The following is a 22614-nucleotide window of genomic DNA, read 5'->3' as shown; positions in this document are numbered from 1 at the left end:
TTGGAGTTTTGGAGTTTCGGAGTTTCGGAGTTTTGGAGTTTCAGACTTTTCGAGGTTCAGTGTTGTGGAATTTCGGAATTTTTGAGTTTTGGAGTTTCGGAGTTCCAGAGTTTCGGAGTTTTGGAGTTTTGCAGTTTTGCAGTTTCGGAGTTTTGGAGTTTTGGAGTTTCGGAGTTTTGGAGTTTCAGAGTTTTCGAGGTTCAGGGTTGTGGAGTTTCGGAATTTTTGAGTTTTGGAGTTTCGGAGTTTTGGAGTTTTGGTGTTTTGGAGTTTCGAATTTTCAGAGTTTCGGATTTTTGGAGTTTTGGAGTTCCGGAGATTTGGAGTTTCAGAGTTTTGGAGGTTCAGGGTTGTGGAGTTTCGGAATTTTTGAGTTTTGGAGTTTCGGAGTTTTGGAGTTTGGGAGTTTCGGAGTTTCGGAGTTTCAGAGTTTTCGAGGTTCAGGGTTGTGGAGTTTCGGAATTTTTGAGTTTTGGAGTTTCGGAGTTTCGGAGTTTTGGAGTTTTGGAGTTTTAGAGTTTTGGAGGTTCAGGGTTGTGGAGTTTCGGAATTTTTGAGTTTTGGCGTTTTCGAGCTTCGGAATCTTGGAGTTTCGGAATTTTGTAGTTTTGTAGTTTTGGAGTGTCGGAGTTTTGGAGTGTTGGAGTTTTGGAGCTTTGGAGCTTTGGAGTTTTGGAGTTTTTGAGTTTTGGATTTTTGCACTTTTTGAAATTTGGAGTTTTGGAGTTTTGGAGTTTCGGAGTTTCGGAGTTTTGGAGTTTCAGAGTTTTGGAGGTTCAGGGTTGTGGAGTTTCGGAATTTTTGAGTTTTGGAGTTTCGGAGTTTCGGAGTTTTGGAGCATTGCAGTTTTGGAGTTCTGGAGTTTTGGAGTTTGGAATTTTTGGAGTTTTGGAGTTTCGTAGATTTGGAGTTTTGGCCTTTTGGAGATTCGGGGTCTTGGAGTTTCGGAATTTTGTAGTTTTGCAGTTTTGGAGTGTCAGAGTTTTGGAGTGTTGGAGTTTTGGAGCTTTGGAGTTTTTGAGTTTTTGAGTTTCTGAGTTTTGGATTTTTGCACTTTTGGAGTTTTGGAGTTTTGGAGTTTCGGAGTTTCGGAGTTTTGGAGTTTCAGAGTTTTGGAGGTTCAGGGTTGTGGAATTTCGGAATTTTTGAGTTTTGGAGTTTCGGAGTTTTGGAGTATTGCAGTTTTGGAATTTTGGAGTTTTGGAGTTTCGAATTTTCAGAGTTTCGGATTTTTGGAGGTATGGAGTTTCGGAGATTTGGAGTTTTGGCGTTTTGGAGATTCGGAATCTTGGAGTTTCGGAATTTTGTAGTTTTGTAGTTTTAGAGTGTCAGAGTTTTGGAGTGTTGGAGTTTTGGAGCTTTGGAGTTTTTGAGTTTTGGATTTTTGCACTTTTGGAGTTTTGGAGTTTTGGAGGTTCGGAGTTTCGGAGTTTTGGAGTTTCAGAGTTTTGGAGGTTCAGGGTTGTGGAGTTTCGGAATTTTTGAGTATTGGAGTTTCGGAGTTTCGGAGTTTTGGAGAATTGCAGTTTTGGAGCTTTGGAGTTTTGGAGTTCTTGAGTTTTGGAGTTTTGGATTTTTGCACTTTTGGAGTTTTGGAGTTTCAGAGTTTTGGAGGTTCAGGGTTGTGGAGTTTCGGAATTTTTTAGTTTTGGAGTTTCGGAGTTTCGGAGGTTTGGAGTATTGCAGTTTTGGAGTTTTGGAGTTTTGGAGTTTCAGAGATTTGGAGTTTTGGCGTTTTGGAGATTCGGAATCTTGGAGTTTCGGAATTTTGTAGTTTTGTAGTTTTGGAGTGTCAGAGTTTTGGAGTGTTGGAGCTTTGGAGTTTTGGAGTTTATGAGTTTTTGAGTTTTGGATTTTTGCACTTTTGGAGTTTTGGAGTTTCGGAGTTTCGGAGTTTTGGAGTTTCAGAGTTTTGGAGGTTCAGGGTTGTGGAATTTCGGAATTTTTGAGTATTGGAGTTTCGGAGTTTCGGATTTTTGGAGAATTGCAGTTTTGGAATTTTTGGAGTTTCGAATTTTCAGTTTCGGATTTTTGGAGTTTTGGAGTTTCGGAGTTTCGGAGTTTTGGAGTTTCAGAGTTTTCGAGGTTCAGGGTTGTGGAGTTTCGGAATTTTTGTGTTTTGGAGTTTCAAAGTTTTGGAGTTTTGGAGTTTTGGAGTTTCGAATTTTCAGAGTTTGGGATTTTTGGAGTTTCAGAGATTTGGAGTTTTGGCGTTTTGGAGATTCGGAATCTTGGAGTTTCGGAATTTTGTAGTTTTGTAGTTTTGGAGTGTCGGAGTTTTGGAGTGTTGGAGTTTTGGAGCTTTGGAGTTTTGGAGTTTTTGAGTTTTGGAGTTTTTGAGTTTTGGAGTTTTGTATTTTTGCACTTTTGGAGTTTTGGAGGTTCGGAGTTTCGGAGTTTCGGAGTTTTGGAGTTTCAGAGTTTTGGAGGTTCAGGGTTGTGGAGTTTCGGAATTTTTGAGTTTTGGAGTTTCGGAGTTTTGGAGTATTGCAGTTTTGGAATTTTGGAGTTTTGGAGTTTCGAATTTTCAGAGTTTCGGATTTTTGGAGTTTTGGAGTTTCGGAGATTTGGAGTTTTGGCGTTTTTGAGATTCGGAATCTTGGAGTTTCGGAATTTTGTAGTTTTGTAGTTTTGGAGTGTCACAGTTTTGGAGTGTTGGAGTTTTGGAGCTTTGGAGTTTTGGAGTTTTTGAGTTTTTGGATTTTTGCACTTTTGGAGTTTTGGAGTTTCGGAGTTTCGGAGTTTTGGAGTTTCAGAGTTTTGGAGGTTCAGTGTTGTGGAGTTTCGGCATTTTGAGTATTGGAGTTTCGGAGTTTTGGAGAATTGCAGTTTTGGAGTTTTGGAGTTTCGAATTTTCAGAGTTTCGGATTTTTGGAGTTTTGGAGTTTCGGAGATTTGGAGTTTTGGCGTTTTTGAGATTCTGAATCTCTGAGTTTCGGAATTTTGTAGTTTTGTAGTTTTGGAGTGTCACAGTTTTGGAGTGTTGGAGTTTTGGAGCTTTGGAGTTTTGGAGTTTTTGAGTTTTTGGATTTTTGCACTTTTGGAGTTTTGGAGTTTCGGAGTTTCGGAGTTTTGGAGTTTCAGAGTTTTGGAGGTTCAGTGTTGTGGAGTTTCGGCATTTTTGAGTATTGGAGTTTCGGAGTTTCGGAGTTTTGGAGAATTGCAGTTTTGGAGTTTTGGAGTTTCGAATTTTCAGAGTTTCGGATTTTTGGAGTTTTGGAGTTTTGGAGTTTCGGAGTTTCGGAGTTTTGGAGTATTGCAGTTTTGGAGTTTTGGAGTTTTGGAGTTTCGAATTTTCAGAGTTTCGGATTTTTGGAGTTTTGGAGTTTCGGAGATTTGGAGTTTTGGCGTTTTTGAGATTCGGAATCTTGGAGTTTCGGAATTTTGTAGTTTTGTAGTTTTGGAGTGTCACAGTTTTGGAGTGTTGGAGTTTTGGAGCTTTGGAGTTTTGGAGTTTTTGAGTTTTTGGATTTTTGCACTTTTGGAGTTTTGGAGTTTCGGAGTTTCGGAGTTTTGGAGTTTCAGAGTTTTGGAGGTTCAGTGTTGTGGAGTTTCGGCATTTTTGAGTATTGGAGTTTCGGAGTTTCGGAGTTTTGGAGAATTGCAGTTTTGGAGTTTTGGAGTTTCGAATTTTCAGAGTTTCGGATTTTTGGAGTTTTGGAGTTTCGGAGATTTGGAGTTTTGGCGTTTTTGAGATTCTGAATCTCTGAGTTTCGGAATTTTGTAGTTTTGTAGTTTTGGAGTGTCACAGTTTTAGAGTGTTGGAGTTTTGGAGCTTTGGAGTTTTGGAGTTTTTGAGTTTTTGGATTTTTGCACTTTTGGAGTTTTGGAGTTTCGGAGTTTCGGAGTTTTGGAGTTTCAGAGTTTTGGAGGTTCAGTGTTGTGGAGTTTCGGCATTTTTGAGTATTGGAGTTTCGGAGTTTCGTAGTTTTGGAGAATTGCAGTTTTGGAGTTTTGGAGTTTCGAATTTTCAGTTTCGGATTTTTGGAGTTTTGGAGTTTTGGAGTTTCGGAGTTTCGGAGTTTTGGAGTATTGCAGTTTTGGAGTTTTGGAGTTTTGGAGTTGCGAATTTTCAGAGTTTAGGATTTTTGGAGTTTTGGAGTTTTGGAGAATTGGACTTTTGGCGTTTTCGAGATTCGGAATCTTGGAGTTTCGGAATTTTGTAGTTTTGGAGTTTTGGAGTTTAGGAGTTTCGGAGTTTCGGAGTTTTGGAGTTTCAGAGTTTTGGAGATTCAGGGCTGTGGAGTGTCGGAATTTTTGAGTTTTGGAGTTTCGGAGTTTCGGAGTTTTGGAGTTTTGCAGTTTTGGAGTTTTGGTGTTCTGGAGTTTTGAAATTTTTGAGTTTCGGATTTTTGGAGTTTGGAGTTTTTAAGTTTTGGATTTTTGAGTTTTGGATTTTTGGATTTTTGGAGTTTTTGTGTTTTTGAGTTTTTGAGTTTTGGATTTTTGCACTTTTGGAGGTTTGGAGTTTTGGAGTTTTGGATTTTTGGAGCTTTGGAGGTATGGATTTTTGGATATTCAGGGTTTTGTTCCAGAATTTTGTAGTTTTGGAGTTTTGGAGTGTTGGAGTTTCGAATTATTGGAGTTTTCGTGTTTTGGAATTTTTGATTTTTGGAGGTATGGATTTTTGGAGTTTCGGAGTTGTGGAGATTCGGGTTTGTGGAGTTTTGGAGTTTTGGAGTTTTGGATTTTTGCACTTTTGGAGTTTTGGAGTTTCGGAGTTTTGGAGATTCAGGGTTGTGGAGTTTCGGAATTTTGGAGTTTCGGAGTTTTGGAGTTTTGCAGTTTCGGAGTTTTGGAGTTTTGGAGTTTCGGAGTTTCGGAGTTTTGGAGTTTCACAGTTTTCGAGGTTCAGGGTTGTGGAGTTTCTGAATTTTTGAATTTTGGAGTTTCGGAGTTTCGGAGATTTGGAGTTTTGGCGTTTTCGAGATTCGGAATCTTGCAGTTTCGGAATTTTGTAGTTTTGTAGTTTTGGAGTGTCAGAGTTTTTGAGTGTTGGAGTTTTGGAGCTTTGGAGTTTTTGAGTTTTTGAGTTTTTGAGTTTTGGATTTTTGCACTTTTGGAGTTTTGGAGTTTTGGAGTTTCGGAGTTTCGGAGTTTTGGAGTTTCAGAGTTTCGGAGGTTCAGGGTTGTGGAATTTCGGAATTTTTGAGTTTTGGAGTTTCGGAGTTTTGGAGTATTGCAGTTTTGGAATTTTGGAGTTTTGGAGTTTCGAATTTTCAGAGTTTCGGATTTTTGGAGGTATGGAGTTTCGGAGATTTGGAGTTTTGGCGTTTTGGAGATTCGGAATCTTGGAGTTTCGGAATTTTGTAGTTTTGTAGTTTTAGAATGTCAGAGTTTTGGAGTGTTGGAGTTTTGGAGCTTTGGAGTTTTTGAGTTTTTGAGTTTTGGATTTTTGCACTTTTGGAGTTTTGGAGTTTTGGAGGTTCGGAGTTTCGGAGTTTTGGAGTTTCAGAGTTTTGGAGGTTCAGGGTTGTGGAGTTTCGGAATTTTTGAGTATTGGAGTTTCGGAGTTTCGGAGTTTTGGAGAATTGCAGTTTTGGAGCTTTGGAGTTTTGGAGTTCTTGAGTTTTGGAGTTTTGGATTTTTGCACTTTTGGAGTTTTGGAGTTTCAGAGTTTTGGAGGTTCAGGGTTGTGGAGTTTCGGAATTTTTGAGTTTTGGAGTTTCGGAGTTTCGGAGTTTTGGAGTATTGCAGTTTTGGAGTTTTGGAGTTTTGGAGTTTCAGAGATTTGGAGTTTTGGCGTTTTGGAGATTCGGAATCTTGGAGTTTCGGAATTTTGTAGTTTTGTAGTTTTGGAGTGTCAGAGTTTTGGAGTGTTGGAGCTTTGGAGTTTTGGAGTTTATGAGTTTTTGAGTTTTGGATTTTTGCACATTTGGAGTTTTGGAGTTGTGGAGTTTCGGAGTTTTGGAGTTTCAGAGTTTTGGAGGTTCAGGGTTGTGGAGTTTCGGAATTTTTGAGTTTTGGAGTTTCGGAGTTTTGGAGTATTGCAGTTTTGGAATTTTGGAGTTTTGGAGTTTCGAATTTTCAGAGTTTCGGATTTTTGGAGTTTTGGAGTTTCGGAGACTTGGAGTTTTGGCGTTTTGGAGATTCGGAATCTTGGAGTTTCGGAATTTTGTAGTGTTGTAGTTTTGGAGTGTCAGAGTTTTGGAGTGTTGGAGTTTTGGAGCTTTGGAGTTTTGGAGTTTTTGAGTTTTGGATTTTTGCACTTTTGGAGTTTTGGAGTTTTGGAGTTTCGGAGTTTCGGAGTTTCGGAGTTTTGGAGTTTCAGAGTTTTGAAGGTTCAGGGTTGTGGAGTTTCGGAGTTTTTGAGTTTTGGAGTTTCGGCGTTTCGGAGTTTTGGAGTTTTGGAGTTTCGAATTTCCAGAGTTTCGGATTTTTGGAGTTTTGGAGTTTCGGAGATTTGGAGTTTTGGCGTTTTGGAGATTCGGAATCTTGGAGTTTCGGAATTTTGTAGTTTTGTAGTTTTCGAGTGTCGGAGTTTTGGAGTGTTGGAGTTTTGGAGCTTTGGAGTTTTGGAGTTTTTGAGTTTTGGAGTTTTGGATTTTTGCACTTTTGGAGTTTTGGAGTTTCAGAGTTTTGGAGGTTCAGGGTTGTGGAGTTTCGGAATTTTTTAGTTTTGGAGTTTCGGAGTTTCGGAGGTTTGGAGTATTGCAGTTTTGGAGTTTTGGAGTTTTGGAGTTTCAGAGATTTGGAGTTTTGGCGTTTTGGAGATTCGGAATCTTGGAGTTTCGGAATTTTGTAGTTTTGTAGTTTTGGAGTGTCAGAGTTTTGGAGTGTTGGAGCTTTGGAGTTTTGGAGTTTATGAGTTTTTGAGTTTTGGATTTTTGCACTTTTGGAGTTTTGGAGTTTTGGAGTTTCGGAGTTTCGGAGTTTTGGAGTTTCAGAGTTTTGGAGGTTCAGGGTTGTGGAATTTCGGAATTTTTGAGTATTGGAGTTTCGGAGTTTCGGAGTTTTGGAGAATTGCAGTTTTGGAATTTTTGGAGTTTCGAATTTTCAGTTTCGGATTTTTGGAGTTTTGGAGTTTCGGAGTTTCGGAGTTTTGGAGTTTCAGAGTTTTCGAGGTTCAGGGTTGTGGAGTTTCGGAATTTTTGTGTTTTGGAGTTTCAAAGTTTTGGAGTTTTGGAGTTTTGGAGTTTCGAATTTTCAGAGTTTGGGATTTTTGGAGTTTCAGAGATTTGGAGTTTTGGCGTTTTGGAGATTCGGAATCTTGGAGTTTCGGAATTTTGTAGTTTTGTAGTTTTGGAGTGTCGGAGTTTTGGAGTGTTGGAGTTTTGGAGCTTTGGAGTTTTGGAGTTTTTGAGTTTTGGAGTTTTGTATTTTTGCACTTTTGGAGTTTTGGAGGTTCGGAGTTTCGGAGTTTCGGAGTTTTGGAGTTTCAGAGTTTTGGAGGTTCAGGGTTGTGGAGTTTCGGAATTTTTGAGTTTTGGAGTTTCGGAGTTTCGGAGTTTTGGAGTATTGCAGTTTTGGAATTTTGGAGTTTTGGAGTTTCGAATTTTCAGAGTTTCGGATTTTTGGAGTTTTGGAGTTTCGGAGATTTGGAGTTTTGGCGTTTTTGAGATTCGGAATCTTGCAGTTTCGGAATTTTGTAGTTTTGTAGTTTTGGAGTGTCACAGTTTTGGAGTGTTGGAGTTTTGGAGCTTTGGAGTTTTGGAGTTTTTGAGTTTTTGAGTTTTGGAGTTTTGCACTTTTGGAGTTTTGGAGTTTTGGAGTTTCGGAGTTTCGGAGTTTTGGAGTTTCAGAGTTTTCGAGGTTCAGGGTTGTGCAGTTTCGGAATTTTTGAGTTTTGGAGTTTCGGAGTTTCGGAGTTTTGGCGTTTTGGAGATTCGGAATCTTGGAGTTTCGGAATTTTGTAGTTTTGTAGTTTTCGAGTGTCGGAGTTTTGGAGTATTGGAGTTTTGGAGCTTTGGAGTTTTGGAGTTTTTGAGTTTTGGAGTTTTGGATTTTTGCACTTTTGGAGTTTTGGAGTTTCAGAGTTTTGGAGGTTCAGGGTTGTGGAGTTTCGGAATTTTTGAGTTTTGGAGTTTCGGAGTTTCGGAGTTTTGGAGTATTGCAGTTTTGGAGTTTTGGAGTTTTGGAGTTTCAGAGATTTGGAGTTTTGGCGTTTTGGAGATTCGGAATCTTGGAGTTTCGGAATTTTGTAGTTTTGTAGTTTTGGAGTGTCAGAGTTTTGGAGTGTTGGAGCTTTGGAGTTTTGGAGTTTATGAGTTTTTGAGTTTTGGATTTTTGCACATTTGGAGTTTTGGAGTTGTGGAGTTTCGGAGTTTCGGAGTTTTGGAGTTTTGGAGGTTCAGGGTTGTGGAGTTTCGGAATTTTTGAGTTTTGGAGTTTCGGAGTTTTGGAGTATTGGAGTTTCGGAGACATCGAGTTTTGGCGTTTTGGAGATTCGGAATCTTGGAGTTTCGGAATTTTGTAGTTTTGTAGTTTTGGAGTGTCAGAGTTTTGGAGTGTTGGAGTTTTGGAGCTTTGGAGTTTTGGAGTTTTTGAGTTTTTGAGTTTTGGATTTTTGCACTTTTGGAGTTTTGGAGTTTTGGAGTTTTGGAGTTTCGGAGTTTCGGAGTTTCGGAGTTTTGGAGTTTCAGAGTTTTGGAGGTTCAGGGTTGTGGAGTTTCGGAATTTTTGAGTATTGGAGTTTCGGAGTTTCGGAGTTTTGGAGAATTGCAGTTTTGGAGTTTCCAATTTTCAGAGTTTCGGATTTTTGGGGTTTTGGAGTTTCGGAGTTTCGGAGTTTTGGAGTTTCAGTTTTCGAGGTTCAGGGTTGTGGAGTTTCGGAATTTTTGAGTTTTGGAGTTTCGGAGTTTTGGAGTTTTGGAGTTTCGAATTTCCAGAGTTTCGGATTTTTGGAGTTTTGGAGTTTCGGAGATTTGGAGTTTTGGCGTTTTGGAGATTCGGAATCTTGGAGTTTCGGAATTTTGTAGTTTTGTAGTTTTCGAGTGTCGGAGTTTTGGAGTTTTGGAGTTTCGGAGTTTCGGAGTTTCGGAGTTTTGGAGTTTCAGAGTTTTGGAGGTTCAGGGTTGTGGAGTTTCGGAATTTTTGAGTTTTGGAGTTTCGGAGTTTCTGAGTTTTGGAGTATTGCAGTTTTGGAATTTTGGAGTTTTGGAGTTTCGAATTTTCAGAGTTTCGGATTTTTGGAGTTTTGGAGTTTTGGGGTTTCGGAGTTTCGGAGTTTTGCAGTATTGCAGTTTTGGAGTTTTGGAGTTTTGGAGTTGCGAATTTTCAGAGTTTAGGATTTTTGGAGTTTTGGAGTTTTGGAGAATTGGACTTTTGGCGTTTTCGAGATTCGGAATCTTGGAGTTTCGGAATTTTGTAGTTTTGGAGTTTTGGAGCTTAGGAGTTTCGGAGTTTCGGAGTTTTGGAGTTTCAGAGTTTTGGAGATTCAGGGTTGTGGAGTGTCGGAATTTTTGAGTTTTGGAGTTTCAGAGTTTCGGAGTTTTGGAGTTTTGCAGTTTTGGAGTTTTGGTGTTCTGGAGTTTTGGAGTTTCGAATTTTCAGAGTTTCAAATTTTTGGAGTTTTGGAGTTTCGGAGATTTGGAATTTCGGCGTTTTGGGGATTCGGGGTCTTGGAGTTTCGGAATTTTGTAGTTTTGTGGTTTTGGAGTGTCGGAGTGTCGGAGTTTCGGAGTGTTGGAGTTTTGGAGTTTTAGAGTTTTAGAATTTTGGAGTTTTGAAATTTTTGAGTTTCGGATTTTTGGAGTTTGGAGTTTTTAAGTTTTGGATTTTTGAGTTTTGGATTTTTGGATTTTTGGAGTTTGTGTTTTTGAGTTTTTGAGTTTTGGATTTTTGCACTTTTGGAGGTTTGGAGTTTTGGAGTTTTGGATTTTTGGAGCTTTGGAGGTATGGATTTTTGGATATTCAGGGTTTTGTTCCAGAATTTTGTAGTTTTGGAGTTTCGGAGTTGTGGAGATTCGGGTTTGTGGAGTTTTGGAGTTTTGGAGTTTTGGATTTTTGCACTTTTGGAGTTTTGGAGTTTCGGAGTTTTGGAGTTTCTGAGTTTTGGAGTTTTGCAGTTTCGGAGTTTTGGAGTTTTGGAGTTTCGGAGTTTCGGAGTTTCGGAGTTCCGGAGTTTCGGAGTTTCGGAGTTTTGGAGTTTTGCAGTTTCGGAGTTTTGGAGTTTTGGAGTTTCGGAGTTTCGGAGTTTTGGAGTTTCAGAGTTTTCGAGGTTCAGGGTTGTGGAGTTTCTGAATTTTTGAATTTTGGAGTTTCGGAGTTTCGGAGTTTTGGAGTTTTGGAGTTTCGAATTTACAGAGTTTCGGATTTTCGGAGTTTTGGAGTTTCGGAGATTTGGAATTTTGGCGTTTTGGAGATTCGGGGTCTTGGAGTTTCGGAATTTTGCAGTTTTGTAGTTTTGGAGTGTCGGAGTTTTGGAGTGTTGGAGTTTTGGAGTTTCGGAGTTTCGGAGTTTCGGAGTTTTGGAGTTTCAGAGTTTCAGAGTTCTGGAGGTTCAGGGTTGTGGAGTTTCGGAATTTTTGAGTTTTGGAGTTTCGGAGTTTCGGAGTTTTGGAGTTTTGCGGTTTTGGAGTTTTGGAGTTTCGAATTTTGTAGTTTTGTAGTTTTGGAGTGTCGGAGTTTTGGAGTGTTGGAGTTTTGGAGCTTTGGAGTTTTGGAGTTTTTGAGTTTTTTAGTTTTGGATTTTTGCACTTTTGGAGTTTTGGAGTTTCGGAGTTTCGGAGTTTTGGAGTTTCAGAGTTTTGGAGGTTCAGGGTTGTGGAGTTTCGGAATTTTTGAGTTTTGGAGTTTCGGAGTTTCGGAGTTTTGGAGAATTGAAGTTTTGGAATTTTTGTAGTTTCGAATTTTCAGAGTTTCGGATTTTTGGAGTTTTGGAGTTTCGGAGTTTCGGAGTTTTGGAGTTTCAGACTTTTCGAGGTTCAGGGTTGTGGAATTTCGGAATTTTTGAGTTTTGGAGTTTCGGAGTTCCGGAGTTTCGGAGTTTTGGAGTTTTGCAGTTTCGGAGTTTTGGAGTTTTGGAGTTTCGGAGTTTTGGAGTTTCAGAGTTTTCGAGGTTCAGGGTTGTGGAGTTTCGGAATTTTTGAGTTTTGGTGTTTTGGAGTTTCGAATTTTCAGAGTTTCGGATTTTTGGAGTTTTGGAGTTCCGGAGATTTGGAGTTTCAGAGTTTTGGAGGTTCAGGGTTGTGGAGTTTCGGAATTTTTGAGTTTTGGAGTTTCGGAGTTTCGGAGTTTTGGAGTATTGCAGTTTTGGAATTTTGGAGTTTTGGAGTTTCGAATTTTCAGAGTTTCGGATTTTTGGAGTTTTGGAGTTTCAGAGAATTGGAGTTTTGGCGTTTTCGAGATTCGGAATCTTGGAGTTTCGGAATTTTGTAGTTTTGTAGTTTTGGAGTGTCGGAGTTTTGGAGTGTTGGAGTTTTGGAGCTTTGGAGCTTTGGAGTTTTGGAGTTTTTGAGTTTTTGAGTTTTGGATTTTTGCAGTTTTTGAAATTTGGAGTTTTGGAGTTTTGGAGTTTCGGAGTTTCGGAGTTTTGGAGTTTCAGAGTTTTGGAGGTTCAGGGCTGTGGAGTTTCGGAATTTTTGAGTTTTGGAGTTTCGGAGTTTCGGAGTTTTGGAGCATTGCAGTTTTGGAGTTCTGGAGTTTTGGAGTTTGGAATTTTCAGAGTTTCGGATTTTTGGAGTTTTGGAGTTTCGGAGATTTGGAGTTTTGGCCTTTTGGAGATTCGGGGTCTTGGAGTTTCGGAATTTTGTAATTTTGCAGTTTTGGAGTGTCGGAGGTTTGGAGTGTTGGAGTTTTGGAGTTTTGGAGTTTCGGAGTTTCGGAGTTTCGGAGTTTCGAAGTTTCAGAGTTTTGGAGGTTCAGGGTTGTGGAATTTCGGAATTTTTGAGTTTTGGAGTTTGGGAGTTTTGGAGTTTTGGAGTATTCCAGTTTTGGAATTTTGGAGTTTTGGAGTTTCGAATTTTCAGTTTCGGATTTTTGGAGTTCTGGAGTTTCGGAGATTTGGAGTTTTGGCGTTTTCGAGATTCGGAATCTTGGAGTTTCGGAATTTTGTAGTTTTGTAGTTTTGGAGTGTCAGAGTTTTGGAGTGTTGGAGTTTTGGAGCTTTGGAGTTTTGGAGTTTTTGAGTTTTGGATTTTGACACTTTTGGAGTTTTGGAGTTTTGGAGTTTCGGAGTTTCGGAGTTTCGGAGTTTCGGATTTTTGGAGTTTCAGAGTTTTGGAGGTTCAGGGTTGTGGAGTTTCGGAATTTTTGAGTTTTGGAGTTTCGGAGTTTTGGAGTTTTGGAGTTTTGGAGTTTCGGAGTTTTGGAGTTTCAGAGTTTTGGAGGTTCAGGGTTGTGGAGTTTCGGAATTTTTGAGTATTGGAGATCCGGAGTTTCGGAGTTTTGGAGAATTGCAGTTTTGGAATTTTTGTAGTTTCGAATTTTCAGATTTTCGGATTTTTGGAGTTTTGGAGTTTCGGAGTTTCGGAGTTTTGGAGTTTCAGACTTTTCGAGGTTCAGGGTTGTGGAATTTCGGAATTTTTGAGTTTTGGAGTTTCGGAGTTCCAGAGTTTCGGAGTTTTGGAGTTTTGCAGTTTTGCAGTTTCGGAGTTTTGGAGTTTTGGAGTTTCGGAGTTTTGGAGTTTCAGAGTTTTCGAGGTTCAGGGTTGTGGAGTTTCGGAATTTTTGAGTTTTGGAGTTTCGGAGTTTTGGAGTTTTGGTGTTTTGGAGTTTCGAATTTTCAGAGTTTCGGATTTTTGGAGTTTTGGAGTTCCGGAGATTTGGAGTTTCAGAGTTTTGGAGGTTCAGGGTTGTGGAGTTTCGGAATTTTTGAGTTTTGGAGTTTCGGAGTTTTGGAGTTTGGGAGTTTCGGAGTTTCGGAGTTTCAGAGTTTTCGAGGTTCAGGGTTGTGGAGTTTCGGAATTTTTGAGTTTTGGAGTTTCGGAGTTTCGGAGTTTTGGAGTTTTGGAGTTTTAGAGTTTTGGAGGTTCAGGGTTGTGGAGTTTCGGAATTTTTGAGTTTTGGCGTTTTCGAGCTTCGGAATCTTGGAGTTTCGGAATTTTGTAGTTTTGTAGTTTTGGAGTGTCGGAGTTTTGGAGTGTTGGAGTTTTGGAGCTTTGGAGCTTTGGAGTTTTGGAGTTTTTGAGTTTTGGATTTTTGCACTTTTTGAAATTTGGAGTTTTGGAGTTTTGGAGTTTCGGAGTTTCGGAGTTTTGGAGTTTCAGAGTTTTGGAGGTTCAGGGTTGTGGAGTTTCGGAATTTTTGAGTTTTGGAGTTTCGGAGTTTCGGAGTTTTGGAGCATTGCAGTTTTGGAGTTCTGGAGTTTTGGAGTTTGGAATTTTTGGAGTTTTGGAGTTTCGTAGATTTGGAGTTTTGGCCTTTTGGAGATTCGGGGTCTTGGAGTTTCGGAATTTTGTAGTTTTGCAGTTTTGGAGTGTCAGAGTTTTGGAGTGTTGGAGTTTTGGAGCTTTGGAGTTTTTGAGTTTTTGAGTTTCTGAGTTTTGGATTTTTGCACTTTTGGAGTTTTGGAGTTTTGGAGTTTCGGAGTTTCGGAGTTTTGGAGTTTCAGAGTTTTGGAGGTTCAGGGTTGTGGAATTTCGGAATTTTTGAGTTTTGGAGTTTCGGAGTTTTGGAGTATTGCAGTTTTGGAATTTTGGAGTTTTGGAGTTTCGAATTTTCAGAGTTTCGGATTTTTGGAGGTATGGAGTTTCGGAGATTTGGAGTTTTGGCGTTTTGGAGATTCGGAATCTTGGAGTTTCGGAATTTTGTAGTTTTGTAGTTTTAGAGTGTCAGAGTTTTGGAGTGTTGGAGTTTTGGAGCTTTGGAGTTTTTGAGTTTTGGATTTTTGCACTTTTGGAGTTTTGGAGTTTTGGAGGTTCGGAGTTTCGGAGTTTTGGAGTTTCAGAGTTTTGGAGGTTCAGGGTTGTGGAGTTTCGGAATTTTTGAGTATTGGAGTTTCGGAGTTTCGGAGTTTTGGAGAATTGCAGTTTTGGAGCTTTGGAGTTTTGGAGTTCTTGAGTTTTGGAGTTTTGGATTTTTGCACTTTTGGAGTTTTGGAGTTTCAGAGTTTTGGAGGTTCAGGGTTGTGGAGTTTCGGAATTTTTGAGTTTTGGAGTTTCGGAGTTTCGGAGTTTTGGAGTATTGCAGTTTTGGAGTTTTGGAGTTTTGGAGTTTCAGAGATTTGGAGTTTTGGCGTTTTGGAGATTCGGAATCTTGGAGTTTCGGAATTTTGTAGTTTTGTAGTTTTGGAGTGTCAGAGTTTTGGAGTGTTGGAGTTTCGGAGTTTCGGAGTTTCGGAGTTTTGGAGTTTCAGAGTTTTGAAGGTTCAGGGTTGTGGAGTTTCGGAATTTTTGAGTATTGGAGTTTCGGAGTTTCGGAGTTTTGGAGAATTGCAGTTTTGGAGTTTCGAATTTTCAGAGTTTCGGATTTTTGGGGTTTTGGAGTTTCGGAGTTTCGGAGTTTTGGAGTTTCAGAGTTTTCGAGGTTCAGGGTTGTGGAGTTTCGGAGTTTTTGAGTTTTGGAGTTTCGGAGTTTCGGAGTTTTGGAGTTTTGGAGTTTCGAATTTCCAGAGTTTCGGATTTTTGGAGTTTTGGAGTTTCGGAGATTTGGAGTTTTGGCGTTTTGGAGATTCGGAATCTTGGAGTTTCGGAATTTTGTAGTTTTGTAGTTTTCGAGTGTCGGAGTTTTGGAGTGTTGGAGTTTTGGAGCTTTGGAGTTTTGGAGTTTTTGAGTTTTGGAGTTTTGGATTTTTGCACTTTTGGAGTTTTGGAGTTTCAGAGTTTTGGAGGTTCAGGGTTGTGGAGTTTCGGAATTTTTTAGTTTTGGAGTTTCGGAGTTTCGGAGGTTTGGAGTATTGCAGTTTTGGAGTTTTGGAGTTTTGGAGTTTCAGAGATTTGGAGTTTTGGCGTTTTGGAGATTCGGAATCTTGGAGTTTCGGAATTTTGTAGTTTTGTAGTTTTGGAGTGTCAGAGTTTTGGAGTGTTGGAGCTTTGGAGTTTTGGAGTTTATGAGTTTTTGAGTTTTGGATTTTTGCACTTTTGGAGTTTTGGAGTTTCGGAGTTTCGGAGTTTTGGAGTTTCAGAGTTTTGGAGGTTCAGGGTTGTGGAATTTCGGAATTTTTGAGTATTGGAGTTTCGGAGTTTCGGATTTTTGGAGAATTGCAGTTTTGGAATTTTTGGAGTTTCCAATTTTCAGTTTCGGATTTTTGGAGTTTTGGAGTTTCGGAGTTTCGGAGTTTTGGAGTTTCAGAGTTTTCGAGGTTCAGGGTTGTGGAGTTTCGGAATTTTTGTGTTTTGGAGTTTCAAAGTTTTGGAGTTTTGGAGTTTTGGAGTTTCGAATTTTCAGAGTTTGGGATTTTTGGAGTTTCAGAGATTTGGAGTTTTGGCGTTTTGGAGATTCGGAATCTTGGAGTTTCGGAATTTTGTAGTTTTGTAGTTTTGGAGTGTCGGAGTTTTGGAGTGTTGGAGTTTTGGAGCTTTGGAGTTTTGGAGTTTTTGAGTTTTGGAGTTTTTGAGTTTTGGAGTTTTGTATTTTTGCACTTTTGGAGTTTTGGAGGTTCGGAGTTTCGGAGTTTCGGAGTTTTGGAGTTTCAGAGTTTTGGAGGTTCAGGGTTGTGGAGTTTCGGAATTTTTGAGTTTTGGAGTTTCGGAGTTTTGGAGTATTGCAGTTTTGGAATTTTGGAGTTTTGGAGTTTCGAATTTTCAGAGTTTCGGATTTTTGGAGTTTTGGAGTTTCGGAGATTTGGAGTTTTGGCGTTTTTGAGATTCGGAATCTTGGAGTTTCGGAATTTTGTAGTTTTGTAGTTTTGGAGTGTCACAGTTTTGGAGTGTTGGAGTTTTGGAGCTTTGGAGTTTTGGAGTTTTTGAGTTTTTGGATTTTTGCACTTTTGGAGTTTTGGAGTTTCGGAGTTTCGGAGTTTTGGAGTTTCAGAGTTTTGGAGGTTCAGTGTTGTGGAGTTTCGGCATTTTGAGTATTGGAGTTTCGGAGTTTTGGAGAATTGCAGTTTTGGAGTTTTGGAGTTTCGAATTTTCAGAGTTTCGGATTTTTGGAGTTTTGGAGTTTCGGAGATTTGGAGTTTTGGCGTTTTTGAGATTCTGAATCTCTGAGTTTCGGAATTTTGTAGTTTTGTAGTTTTGGAGTGTCACAGTTTTGGAGTGTTGGAGTTTTGGAGCTTTGGAGTTTTGGAGTTTTTGAGTTTTTGGATTTTTGCACTTTTGGAGTTTTGGAGTTTCGGAGTTTCGGAGTTTTGGAGTTTCAGAGTTTTGGAGGTTCAGTGTTGTGGAGTTTCGGCATTTTTGAGTATTGGAGTTTCGGAGTTTCGGAGTTTTGGAGAATTGCAGTTTTGGAGTTTTGGAGTTTCGAATTTTCAGAGTTTCGGATTTTTGGAGTTTTGGAGTTTTGGAGTTTCGGAGTTTCGGAGTTTTGGAGTATTGCAGTTTTGGAGTTTTGGAGTTTTGGAGTTTCGAATTTTCAGAGTTTCGGATTTTTGGAGTTTTGGAGTTTCGGAGATTTGGAGTTTTGGCGTTTTTGAGATTCGGAATCTTGGAGTTTCGGAATTTTGTAGTTTTGTAGTTTTGGAGTGTCACAGTTTTGGAGTGTTGGAGTTTTGGAGCTTTGGAGTTTTGGAGTTTTTGAGTTTTTGGATTTTTGCACTTTTGGAGTTTTGGAGTTTCGGAGTTTCGGAGTTTTGGAGTTTCAGAGTTTTGGAGGTTCAGTGTTGTGGAGTTTCGGCATTTTTGAGTATTGGAGTTTCGGAGTTTCGGAGTTTTGGAGAATTGCAGTTTTGGAGTTTTGGAGTTTCGAATTTTCAGAGTTTCGGATTTTTGGAGTTTTGGAGTTTCGGAGATTTGGAGTTTTGGCGTTTTTGAGATTCTGAATCTCTGAGTTTCGGAATTTTGTAGTTTTGTAGTTTTGGAGTGTCACAGTTTTAGAGTGTTGGAGTTTTGGAGCTTTGGAGTTTTGGAGTTTTTGAGTTTTTGGATTTTTGCACTTTTGGAGTTTTGGAGTTTCGGAGTTTCGGAGTTTTGGAGTTTCAGAGTTTTGGAGGTTCAGTGTTGTGGAGTTTCGGCATTTTTGAGTATTGGAGTTTCGGAGTTTCGTAGTTTTGGAGAATTGCAGTTTTGGAGTTTTGGAGTTTCGAATTTTCAGTTTCGGATTTTTGGAGTTTTGGAGTTTCGGAGTTTCGGAGTTTTGGAGTATTGCAGTTTTGGAGTTTTGGAGTTTTGGAGTTGCGAATTTTCAGAGTTTAGGATTTTTGGAGTTTTGGAGTTTTGGAGAATTGGACTTTTGGCGTTTTCGAGATTCGGAATCTTGGAGTTTCGGAATTTTGTAGTTTTGGAGTTTTGGAGTTTAGGAGTTTCGGAGTTTCGGAGTTTTGGAGTTTCAGAGTTTTGGAGATTCAGGGCTGTGGAGTGTCGGAATTTTTGAGTTTTGGAGTTTCGGAGTTTCGGAGTTTTGGAGTTTTGCAGTTTTGGAGTTTTGGTGTTCTGGAGTTTTGAAATTTTTGAGTTTCGGATTTTTGGAGTTTGGAGTTTTTAAGTTTTGGATTTTTGAGTTTTGGATTTTTGGATTTTTGGAGTTTTTGTGTTTTTGAGTTTTTGAGTTTTGGATTTTTGCACTTTTGGAGGTTTGGAGTTTTGGAGTTTTGGATTTTTGGAGCTTTGGAGGTATGGATTTTTGGATATTCAGGGTTTTGTTCCAGAATTTTGTAGTTTTGGAGTTTTGGAGTGTTGGAGTTTCGAATTATTGGAGTTTTCGTGTTTTGGAATTTTTGATTTTTGGAGGTATGGATTTTTGGAGTTTCGGAGTTGTGGAGATTCGGGTTTGTGGAGTTTTGGAGTTTTGGAGTTTTGGATTTTTGCACTTTTGGAGTTTTGGAGTTTCGGAGTTTTGGAGATTCAGGGTTGTGGAGTTTCGGAATTTTGGAGTTTCGGAGTTTTGGAGTTTTGCAGTTTCGGAGTTTTGGAGTTTTGGAGTTTCGGAGTTTCGGAGTTTTGGAGTTTCACAGTTTTCGAGGTTCAGGGTTGTGGAGTTTCTGAATTTTTGAATTTTGGAGTTTCGGAGTTTCGGAGATTTGGAGTTTTGGCGTTTTCGAGATTCGGAATCTTGCAGTTTCGGAATTTTGTAGTTTTGTAGTTTTGGAGTGTCAGAGTTTTTGAGTGTTGGAGTTTTGGAGCTTTGGAGTTTTTGAGTTTTTGAGTTTTTGAGTTTTGGATTTTTGCACTTTTGGAGTTTTGGAGTTTTGGAGTTTCGGAGTTTCGGAGTTTTGGAGTTTCAGAGTTTCGGAGGTTCAGGGTTGTGGAATTTCGGAATTTTTGAGTTTTGGAGTTTCGGAGTTTTGGAGTATTGCAGTTTTGGAATTTTGGAGTTTTGGAGTTTCGAATTTTCAGAGTTTCGGATTTTTGGAGGTATGGAGTTTCGGAGATTTGGAGTTTTGGCGTTTTGGAGATTCGGAATCTTGGAGTTTCGGAATTTTGTAGTTTTGTAGTTTTAGAATGTCAGAGTTTTGGAGTGTTGGAGTTTTGGAGCTTTGGAGTTTTTGAGTTTTTGAGTTTTGGATTTTTGCACTTTTGGAGTTTTGGAGTTTTGGAGGTTCGGAGTTTCGGAGTTTTGGAGTTTCAGAGTTTTGGAGGTTCAGGGTTGTGGAGTTTCGGAATTTTTGAGTATTGGAGTTTCGGAGTTTCGGAGTTTTGGAGAATTGCAGTTTTGGAGCTTTGGAGTTTTGGAGTTCTTGAGTTTTGGAGTTTTGGATTTTTGCACTTTTGGAGTTTTGGAGTTTCAGAGTTTTGGAGGTTCAGGGTTGTGGAGTTTCGGAATTTTTGAGTTTTGGAGTTTCGGAGTTTCGGAGTTTTGGAGTATTGCAGTTTTGGAGTTTTGGAGTTTTGGAGTTTCAGAGATTTGGAGTTTTGGCGTTTTGGAGATTCGGAATCTTGGAGTTTCGGAATTTTGTAGTTTTGTAGTTTTGGAGTGTCAGAGTTTTGGAGTGTTGGAGCTTTGGAGTTTTGGAGTTTATGAGTTTTTGAGTTTTGGATTTTTGCACATTTGGAGTTTTGGAGTTGTGGAGTTTCGGAGTTTTGGAGTTTCAGAGTTTTGGAGGTTCAGGGTTGTGGAGTTTCGGAATTTTTGAGTTTTGGAGTTTCGGAGTTTTGGAGTATTGCAGTTTTGGAATTTTGGAGTTTTGGAGTTTCGAATTTTCAGAGTTTCGGATTTTTGGAGTTTTGGAGTTTCGGAGACTTGGAGTTTTGGCGTTTTGGAGATTCGGAATCTTGGAGTTTCGGAATTTTGTAGTGTTGTAGTTTTGGAGTGTCAGAGTTTTGGAGTGTTGGAGTTTTGGAGCTTTGGAGTTTTGGAGTTTTTGAGTTTTGGATTTTTGCACTTTTGGAGTTTTGGAGTTTTGGAGTTTCGGAGTTTCGGAGTTTCGGAGTTTTGGAGTTTCAGAGTTTTGAAGGTTCAGGGTTGTGGAGTTTCGGAGTTTTTGAGTTTTGGAGTTTCGGCGTTTCGGAGTTTTGGAGTTTTGGAGTTTCGAATTTCCAGAGTTTCGGATTTTTGGAGTTTTGGAGTTTCGGAGATTTGGAGTTTTGGCGTTTTGGAGATTCGGAATCTTGGAGTTTCGGAATTTTGTAGTTTTGTAGTTTTCGAGTGTCGGAGTTTTGGAGTGTTGGAGTTTTGGAGCTTTGGAGTTTTGGAGTTTTTGAGTTTTGGAGTTTTGGATTTTTGCACTTTTGGAGTTTTGGAGTTTCAGAGTTTTGGAGGTTCAGGGTTGTGGAGTTTCGGAATTTTTTAGTTTTGGAGTTTCGGAGTTTCGGAGGTTTGGAGTATTGCAGTTTTGGAGTTTTGGAGTTTTGGAGTTTCAGAGATTTGGAGTTTTGGCGTTTTGGAGATTCGGAATCTTGGAGTTTCGGAATTTTGTAGTTTTGTAGTTTTGGAGTGTCAGAGTTTTGGAGTGTTGGAGCTTTGGAGTTTTGGAGTTTATGAGTTTTTGAGTTTTGGATTTTTGCACTTTTGGAGTTTTGGAGTTTTGGAGTTTCGGAGTTTCGGAGTTTTGGAGTTTCAGAGTTTTGGAGGTTCAGGGTTGTGGAATTTCGGAATTTTTGAGTATTGGAGTTTCGGAGTTTCGGAGTTTTGGAGAATTGCAGTTTTGGAATTTTTGGAGTTTCGAATTTTCAGTTTCGGATTTTTGGAGTTTTGGAGTTTCGGAGTTTCGGAGTTTTGGAGTTTCAGAGTTTTCGAGGTTCAGGGTTGTGGAGTTTCGGAATTTTTGTGTTTTGGAGTTTCAAAGTTTTGGAGTTTTGGAGTTTTGGAGTTTCGAATTTTCAGAGTTTGGGATTTTTGGAGTTTCAGAGATTTGGAGTTTTGGCGTTTTGGAGATTCGGAATCTTGGAGTTTCGGAATTTTGTAGTTTTGTAGTTTTGGAGTGTCGGAGTTTTGGAGTGTTGGAGTTTTGGAGCTTTGGAGTTTTGGAGTTTTTGAGTTTTGGAGTTTTGTATTTTTGCACTTTTGGAGTTTTGGAGGTTCGGAGTTTCGGAGTTTCGGAGTTTTGGAGTTTCAGAGTTTTGGAGGTTCAGGGTTGTGGAGTTTCGGAATTTTTGAGTTTTGGAGTTTCGGAGTTTCGGAGTTTTGGAGTATTGCAGTTTTGGAATTTTGGAGTTTTGGAGTTTCGAATTTTCAGAGTTTCGGATTTTTGGAGTTTTGGAGTTTCGGAGATTTGGAGTTTTGGCGTTTTTGAGATTCGGAATCTTGGAGTTTCGGAATTTTGTAGTTTTGTAGTTTTGGAGTGTCACAGTTTTGGAGTGTTGGAGTTTTGGAGCTTTGGAGTTTTGGAGTTTTTGAGTTTTTGGATTTTTGCACTTTTGGAGTTTTGGAGTTTCGGAGTTTCAGAGTTTTGGAGTTTCAGAGTTTTGGAGGTTCAGTGTTGTGGAGTTTCGGCATTTTTGAGTATTGGAGTTTCGGAGTTTCGGAGTTTTGGAGAATTGCAGTTTTGGAGTTTTGGAGTTTCGAATTTTCAGAGTTTCGGATTTTTGGAGTTTTGGAGTTTCGGAGATTTGGAGTTTTGGCGTTTTTGAGATTCTGAATCTCTGAGTTTCGGAATTTTGTAGTTTTGTAGTTTTGGAGTGTCACAGTTTTGGAGTGTTGGAGTTTTGGAGCTTTGGAGTTTTGGAGTTTTTGAGTTTTTGGATTTTTGCACTTTTGGAGTTTTGGAGTTTCGGAGTTTCGGAGTTTTGGAGTTTCAGAGTTTTGGAGGTTCAGTGTTGTGGAGTTTCGGCATTTTTGAGTATTGGAGTTTCGGAGTTTCGGAGTTTTGGAGAATTGCAGTTTTGGAGTTTTGGAGTTTCGAATTTTCAGAGTTTCGGATTTTTGGAGTTTTGGAGTTTTGGAGTTTCGGAGTTTCGGAGTTTTGGAGTATTGCAGTTTTGGAGTTTTGGAGTTTTGGAGTTGCGAATTTTCAGAGTTTAGGATTTTTGGAGTTTTGGAGTTTTGGAGAATTGGACTTTTGGCATTTTCGAGATTCGGAATCTTGGAGTTTCGGAATTTTGTAGTTTTGGAGTTTTGGAGTTTAGGAGTTTCGGAGTTTCGGAGTTTTGGAGTTTCAGAGTTTTGGAGATTCAGGGTTGTGGAGTGTCGGAATTTTTGAGTTTTGGAGTTTCGGAGTTTCGGAGTTTTGGAGTTTTGCAGTTTTGGAGTTTTGGTGTTCTGGAGTTTTGGAGTTACGAATTTTCAGAGTTTCAAATTTTTGGAGTTTTGGAGTTTCGGAGATTTGGAATTTCGGCGTTTTGGGGATTCGGGGTCTTGGAGTTTCGGAATTTTGTAGTTTTGTGGTTTTGGAGTGTCGGAGTTTCGGAGTGTTGGAGTTTTGGAGTTTTAGAGTTTTAGAATTTTGGAGTTTTGAAATTTTTGAGTTTCGGATTTTTGGAGTTTGGAGTTTTTAAGTTTTGGATTTTTGAGTTTTGGATTTTTGGATTTTTGGAGTTTTTGTGTTTTTGAGTTTTTGAGTTTTGGATTTTTGCACTTTTGGAGGTTTGGAGTTTTGGAGTTTTGGATTTTTGGAGCTTTGGAGGTATGGATTTTTGGATATTCAGGGTTTTGTTCCAGAATTTTGTAGTTTTGGAGTTTTGAAGTGTCGGAGTTTCGAATTATTGGAGTTTTCGTGTTTTGGAATTTTTGATTTTTGGAGGTATGGATTTTTGGAGTTTCGGAGTTGTGGAGATTCGGGTTTGTGGAGTTTTGGAGTTTTGGAGTTTTGGATTTTTGCACTTTTGGAGTTTTGGAGTTTCGGAGTTTTGGAGATTCAGGGTTGTGGAGTTTCGGAATTTTGGAGTTTCGGAGTTTTGGAGTTTTGCAGTTTCGGAGTTTTGGAGTTTTGGAGTTTCGGAGTTTCGGAGTTTTGGAGTTTCAGAGTTTTCGAGGTTCAGGGTTGTGGAGTTTCTGAATTTTTGAATTTTGGAGTTTCGGAGTTTCGGAGTTTTGGAGTTTTGGAGTTTCGAATTTACAGAGTTTCGGATTTTCGGAGTTTTGGAGTTTCGGAGATTTGGAATTTTGGCGTTTTGGAGATTCGGGGTCTTGGAGTTTCGGAATTTTGCAGTTTTGTAGTTTTGGAGTGTCGGAGTTTTGGAGTGTTGGAGTTTTGGAGTTTCGGAGTTTCGGAGTTTCGGAGTTTTGGAGTTTCAGAGTTTCAGAGTTCTGGAGGTTCAGGGT

Source organism: Amblyomma mixtum, chromosome 1 (assembly GCF_055824585.1).
Source record: "Amblyomma mixtum isolate Tamu chromosome 1, ASM5582458v1, whole genome shotgun sequence".
Lineage (NCBI taxonomy): Eukaryota > Metazoa > Arthropoda > Arachnida > Ixodida > Ixodidae > Amblyomma > Amblyomma mixtum.
Note: the sequence above shows the minus strand (reverse complement) of the source record.